Consider the following 5,941-nt stretch of genomic DNA (forward strand, 5'->3'; position numbering starts at 1 on the left):
AACAAAAGGACCATCTGATTTTCCTTATCTTGGTAAATCTTCAAAGATTTATTTAAATTATAATTTTTTTCGGTTATCATTCTAATTATGTAAAACAAATTTAATATTAATGTGTCATTTTCAGCAAGGTAACAAAACATTCCAGTAACTAAGGTTAAGAAATTTAAATTCCTCTAAAATAAAGGTGTATATACAATGAATAAAACAAAAACAATTTGTAAATAAGCTGATAACATTCTTATCAGTGATCCAATTATATTTATAATTTGCCTGATAAAACAAATTTGAAGATTTAGTACCTAATCTCAAGTCATACAATTCTGTCAGTCCTTCCATATGAGCTTCTGAATAAACAGTATTTCATTCAAGATGAAATACAGCACTCTTGACAATTTTGAATATTCTCCTTGAAGATCCATGACATGCTGCAACTTGTAATTTGATGTATTAAAACCCCACCCACTCACCAGTTGCAAATGATGTGAAAAGAGGTTACTTGGGGACACACAGTATGGATATTGTATGTGTGCTCTCTTCATCTTATGGATTTCACAGTGTTGTACTTTTATGTTTTCAAATTGGTCCCTTAAAATAACCAGCAGAGGCTGAGAAGATTGCAGAATGATGATTCCTAAAGAGGAGAAGAAAATGAAGTTTCGATGAATAGGAGTCCAATGTTGACTTTGGACATAGTTGTCTGGGGTTTTGCACTTCCAGACACTGCATTGGAAAAGGGAAAAAAAAACGAATTATGAAGATATTTTCATAAGATTATTTCAGCCAGTGAGAACTCACCATTTATAATAATATGGACTAGGAAAGGCAATATAATTCAGGAGAAATCTTGATTTTTTTTTTTTTTGGTAGCAATGTCAATACTGATGATATGCCTATATATCTACTTATGAGCCTGATTGACTGAAATTAAGTTAATATTAAATAATCAGCAGATAAAGATTTTTTTGTCTTATTTCCACAGAATCTTACTAAAAACAGGTGATTAGAAGAGGGTCCAGAGCTAAAGTCACATTGCATAGATTTAACTATAAGTTCTTGTGAATACCAGCTGTGTAATATTCCTAAGTTTTAAAAATATTTAAGCCTAGGTCTCACTCCTGGAGAAGGCTTCTACAGGGTCAGGACCCAGGAATTCTTCAAAAGCTCTCCAGGAAGCTCTAATGCTGCTCCTGATTAAGTCACTGATTTTAGGTCACTAAGAGGCACTTTGTAGGTTTTTGCCATTGTTTGGGAGTGTGGGGAGCTTTCTTAGAGATTTTATAGAACTAGGCCTCTGTGTTTCTTGGGTGTCTGTCCTGGGTCTTTTTTCCCCAATGGAGAGTTTTCTTCCTTTCCCTACCTCTTTCTTTGGTTCTTGGCTTCTTCCCTGGATCTTTACCTGGGGTCTGGGGCTGATGCTTTACGGTCTCCAAAGCTGGGAAGGCCTGTACTTCTTTCTGTGAGGTATGTTAGGACTAGGATTCTTTTTTGGAGACATCTTTCCTGTAGCATGTATTTGTATCTCCATATTTTCTTTGGTAAGAGTTTTTCCTATTGAGATCTCTAGTGGAATTTCTTTTTAAAATTTATTTATTTATTTATTTATTTATTTATTTATTTATTTATTTTTAGAGTGGGGGAAGGGAGGAAGAGAGAGAAACATCAATGTGTGGTTGCCACTCACATGCCCCCTACTGGAGATCTGGCCTACAACCCAGGCATGTGCCCTGACCGGGAATCAAACAGGTGACCCTTTGGTTCACAGGCTGGTGCTCACTTCACTGAGCCACACCAGCCAGGGCTGGAATTTCTTCAGATTCACTTTGCACTTTGTTTTGTGTTTTTATTCTGCAGGTCTCTTTCTTTTCAGGTTTGAGCTGGGAGTCAATTTCTTATAGGGTCTGGTGTCTCTCACTGGAGGACCACTAGTGCTTAGGAATGATGTAGCCTTTTTAGTCTATTTCATAAGCCTGTTTGCTTTTCATTATACTCTTGTTTTCCTTCTTTCTTTGCTCCTTTTTCCTTCTGACTAGGAGTACACACTCCTTTAGCTTCATCCTCCCTGCTGACAAATGAAGAAAAGATGAAAGGCAACCAATCGCTCAATTTTCACATTCAACAGTTTCACTCTCCAAGTGTCTTGTCAATAGGTCAGTGGATTAAAAAGCTGTGGTACATCTATACAGTGGAATACTACACAGCAGTAAAAAAAGAAGAAAATCTTACCCTTTGCACCAGCATGGATGGGCCTGAATATTATTATGCCAAGTGAAATAAGCCAATCAGTAAAAAGCAAATACCATATGATCTCACTTACATGTGGAATCTAATAAACAACATACATTAATGCACAAATAGAAACGAGGTATAGGTATGGGGAACAGACTAACAGCTGTAAGAAGGTAGGGGGTGAGGAAACTGGATGAAAGAAGGTGACAGGATTGGCCAAAAACAGATATGCATGACCCACTGACATGAAAAATGGTGTGGGTATTCTCTGAGGGAGTAATTGGGTGGTGTGGTGGAGGCTGAGTGGAGTTGGGCAAAGGGAGAAAAAGAGGGGACAACTGTAATAGTATGAACAATAAAATTAAGTTAAAAGAGTTTCACTCTCTCTCATTTCTAGGCAATGTCTATGACAGCCTTTTGTAACAGCATCAATGTTTTTGATGGAGTATTGAACCTGCACCCCAGTGTGAACAATATGTAGAGTGCTACAAGAACAAGTTTTAGAGATGTTTAAGACAGTGCCATCAATGGATTCATTGATCTTCCTGGGAAGATTCTCAGCTTGAGGATTTATAGGTACTAGAACTTTCTTTCTCTTACAGAAATGTCTCGGAAGTTTGAGGATAAGAGCCACCTGATTCTTGTATCAGTAAGGAAGAAGTGGAAACTCCCCACAAGGCACAGCCTGGCTTCATAAACTTCATAGTCTCTTTTTAAAGTTCAGAGCGGGATAATCTGAGAAATGGTTTTAATTCCATGCTTGTTCAAAATCATCTTATAAAAACATTTTGTCTTTTTGTGAGTTACACTGGATTCAACCTTAATAAATAGATATTTGTTGAATCTTCTTGAATACCATTAGCAAGGACAATCTGACCTTCAATTCTTTATTTGGAATTTTCCATAACACCACCATTAAAAATAAATTTTCATTCCCATTCAACAGCAATCCATTTGCATTTTTTCCAGACCTGAAATGTGGCAACAGAGCTTTCACTGTCTTTCTTATCTGCCTTTTTTTCACTGTTGCAGTGCAGATGAGGTCACTGGAGGTGGAGCAGCCTGCACCTGCTGTTGAGGTTGTGGGTGGGGTGAAAGCCGAGGCCTCCATTCTCTCTCACCTGCTGCTGACTCTTGCGTAGATGGGCAGCTGGCTCCCCCAAGGCCTGTACCTGGGAAGTTAGGGGGCCAGCTGGGTTTCCTTATAAGCTGCAGCCATTTTGTATTCTTTCCCCTACTTCTTGATCTTTTTCATCCCTTTTCTCCTTGTGCATACTGCTCTGAGACTGTAGTGCTGGTAAAGCCTGAGCACAATAACCCTTTCTTAAGTTTTATCTTCTATGCAACTTAGACCAAGACAGAGTAATAATTAGCACATAATAATTATCTCAAATTAATATTAGCTATTTTAGTATTATATCTAAGGTAAGATGATATTAATACCAAAAAATCAATATGCATAATTTCAAATATAAAATGAGAAGAATGTGTGTTGAATCAGTGAGGATAAGGTCAAGACAAGGAAAGGTGCTAACATGGACACAGAAAGCCTCAGAACTTGGCCAGGGAAATGATACCTCACAAAATAAGTGCCATAATCCTAAAAGGTCCAGTCAAATAATTCATTTTAAGAGTTTAAGTTGGCCCTGGCTGGTGTGGCTCAGTGGATTGAGTGTTGGCCTATGAACAGAAAGGTTGCTGGTTTGATGCCCAGTCAGGGCACATTACTGAGTTGTAGGCCAGGTCAACTGGTTGATGTATCTCCTGCACATTAACATTTCTCTCCTTCTCTTTCTCCTACCCTTCTCATTTCTCTAAAAATAAGTAAATACAATCTTTAGGAAGAAAAGAGTTTAAGCCAAGTCAGAAGAGAAAGCCAAGGAACTCCTGTTTAAAACAAATCAATTTAGGTGGGGAAAGCCATGGGATAATTAGAGTACAGAAAAAATTCTAACTTCCCAAAAGGCCAGTGAAAGATGAACTAATGATCAAAACTCATAAACCAACAAATTGCAACATAGTAACATACTAAAATGCTAAAGACTGTAGTAGGGCAGAGGGATTATCATGTATAAGATAAACATATGTGTGTATGGATTTATGAGTATGAGTATATTTGTCTATCATCTATCTATCCAGAGAGAATATGGAAGGAAATTAAAACAAAAGCCTTAATAAGAATGTATAAGAGAAGTTGTCCTGAAAAACAGGAAGATTTTAGGTTACTAGTACTAGGTAGATTTAAAACATTAATGAGAACCATTTTTTAAAAATTATAAGTGAACCACTCCTGGAAGACAATGGAAAATATTAAGAGTGATAATAGTATTATAAAGAGAGATAAAAATAAAACAGCAGCACAGCATATAAAAATCAGTGTAATGCAACAAAGAAGGACATGAAAGGAAATTTATGGAATGAAATATACTAGAAAAGAAGAAAGTTCTCAAATAGATGTTCTTAGGAAGAAATATCTCAAGTAATGTTCTTAGGATTCACCTTAAGAAACTAGAAAAATAAGAACAAATTAATGCCACACCTAAAATAAGAAACAATAAACTCAAAGTTTAAAAATTATTCAAAAACTTAGTTGAAATGTTGGACTTCCCTGGAAGAAAAATAAAACAAAGCTCACTCAAGAAGAAATAAATACCCTGGATAGTTCCAAATCTATGAAATAAATGGTGTTCATAGTTAAAAATCTTTCTATCAGAGAAATTCCAGTGCCAGAGAGAATCACTGATAAATTAGACCAATTTAAGCCTTCTTCACAACAATGCTAGATTTCTGTAGGCAGTAAATGTGTCAACAAATATCTGAGGCAAAGAATGTATCAAAAATTTTTAAACCATTTTTTTCTGGAGAAAATAAAAGAATATTATCTGAGGATAAATTCAATCATCCAGAGATACAGTCACATAGAGACCCAAACAGTGGAAACTCTATGGCAAGAGCTGAAAGTAAATATGGAGTTGTTTAAAATAACTTAATATATACTATACTATAGTATAAATATGTTGACAATCTAAAAATAAACCTACAACTAGCAAAAATCTGAAAATATGACACCAGATTGAATACAAATATGTAATTGAATTTATTATTTATATTTATTAACAGGAAGACCATAAATACTGCTAAAGTTGAAATCATTTCCAAACAAAAGCAAATGACCTTAAGTCCTCCAAAGGTTTCTATTTTACTTCAGAAGTATCCTTTAAAAAATTCTTAGGTAAAGACCAATTAAGGAGCTAGTAACTTTCAATTTTATTGTCATTCTTTTTCATTATTCAGATACAATAAAATTTAGTATTTTATATGAAATGTGATTGTTTCGTTTTTAGAATATTTTATTTGTTATTCCATCTGTCTATTCATCTAAAATGATCTAGAACAAACATTCAGAATGTTCATTTCTGGGAAGCAGGTAATGGGAATTTATCTTCATTTATTGTTTGTATTATCCTGTATTGCTTAAGTTTATTGGCAATGAGCATATTTTTTTAAATAAAAGGAATAATGTTATGTTAAAATTATAGGAAGTATTTTCTTTGAATAATATAGACTTAAATTGAGAGGTGTTAATGTAAGACATCATTATTTTGTTTTTATATTGTTTAGGCATGTTTCTTGTTATTATTATAATGATTATGCCAAAGAAAAGAATGAGTCACTACTGTTTTACAAATAGGCTTTTTTTCACATGCCAAAACTT

The 5,941-nt window shown here is 34.8% G+C and overlaps 1 pseudogene; it reads right to left on the reverse strand.

Moving 5' to 3' along the window:
• Positions 1-1,205: 1,205 nt before the first annotated feature.
• Positions 1,206-3,337, reverse strand: LOC114501015 (annotated as a pseudogene).
• Positions 3,338-5,941: the final 2,604 nt, after the last annotated feature.

Source organism: Phyllostomus discolor, chromosome 6 (assembly GCF_004126475.2).
Source record: "Phyllostomus discolor isolate MPI-MPIP mPhyDis1 chromosome 6, mPhyDis1.pri.v3, whole genome shotgun sequence".
NCBI lineage: Eukaryota > Metazoa > Chordata > Mammalia > Chiroptera > Phyllostomidae > Phyllostomus > Phyllostomus discolor.